At 59.5% G+C, this 1137-nt stretch overlaps 1 protein-coding gene across 13 annotated transcripts in view; it reads left to right on the forward strand.

Annotated features, from left to right (window-relative positions):
• The first annotated feature begins 933 nt into the window (after window positions 1-933).
• LPP (LIM domain containing preferred translocation partner in lipoma) overlaps window positions 934-1137 on the forward strand; it is a 613522-nt gene continuing 613318 nt past the window's right edge. For all 13 annotated transcript variants that reach the window (XM_025042205.1, XM_025042204.1, XM_015599903.2 and 10 more), the window contains exon 1: window positions 934-1103. The gene's annotated coding sequence lies outside the window, so the exon portion shown is untranslated. The remainder of the gene's footprint in view (window positions 1104-1137) is intronic.

Raw genomic sequence — 1137 nt, forward strand, 5'->3', positions numbered from 1 at the left:
CAGTTCGCTGATTTTTTTTGGAGCTTTAAGCACAGAGTAAGCTTTCTGGGCTTCCGGACCGGGCTGCGGCATAAACGTTAAACTCCAGGGGTTCCTTTATCTGAGGCAGAGGAAGAAGCCCTGAAGCAACTGATTGTCTCTGCTATTCAGGGATGCCAATGAGACCTTCCAGGAACTGACTCCAGGGCCAAGGGAAGTTCGAAATCTCTTCACAGGGTGGTCTGCGTGGCTCGCTGACATCTAACTTGGTTCACTGCTCAGTGGGGAGGAGGGAGTCAGGGCCCTGCCTGGCGGCAGGAACACCGCCGGGAGACTGAGCCACGCGGGTTCTGCACCTGGATCTGTGGCGCGTATGACCCTGTACAAGTCATTTCTCTTCCAAGAGCTTCACTTTCCTCATGCGTGAAGTGGACGGGTTGGAAGTTGGTCTTTGCCAGCTCTGACATCCAGTACGTTTTGAGCTGGGAATTCAGGGCGGGGCTCACAAGCGAGATCTCGGAAGGGGATTCCAAGGCAGGATCTCTGCTGCTTAGGCTCAGAGCCCTAATTTGGTGTCTTAAGAGCAGACGCAGGTTCCCTCGTTTCCTCAGCCTCTCGACTTGGCCGCTTCCTCCTTCTATGTCTCCTTCCTCTTCCTCCAGTGCAGGCAAAGCCTCCACATTTCCCTGCTTTCCTTCCTCCTTTGCAAGTTCCCTGCATCCCCGTGTTCCCTCCTCTTCCTCCCAGGAAATAAAGTGCCCGCTGTGCGCCCACCTTTTGGCAAAGCCACTGCCCGCTGCGGGCGCCCCTCCCCCGCCAGGCGAGCGTCGCGCGGCGGCCCGGCGGGCACCCGCCTTCCCATACCTTACATGGACAAATGCGTGCAGGCAAAGTCAGGAATTCAGGCCCCTGACGTCAGCCTCCAGCTCTCAGGGCACCGCACGGGAGACCGAGGGGGAGGGGGTGGGGACGGTGGGGAGGAAGGAGGGGGAAAGGCACCAACCAGCAGCCGCTCCAGCCCTGCCGAAGTTTCACTTTTTGTCTGTGGGTTCGCTCCCGGCCCCCGCGCGAGCTTTCCCGGGATAAGTAGCTTTAGCGAGCGGGGGACAGCCGGGCACTGCAAGGTAAGGGATGGCTGTACCGCCCGCGGCGCGGGGC

The sequence above is a fragment of the Pteropus alecto genome, unplaced genomic scaffold (assembly GCF_000325575.1).
Source record: "Pteropus alecto unplaced genomic scaffold, ASM32557v1 scaffold88, whole genome shotgun sequence".
Lineage (NCBI taxonomy): Eukaryota > Metazoa > Chordata > Mammalia > Chiroptera > Pteropodidae > Pteropus > Pteropus alecto.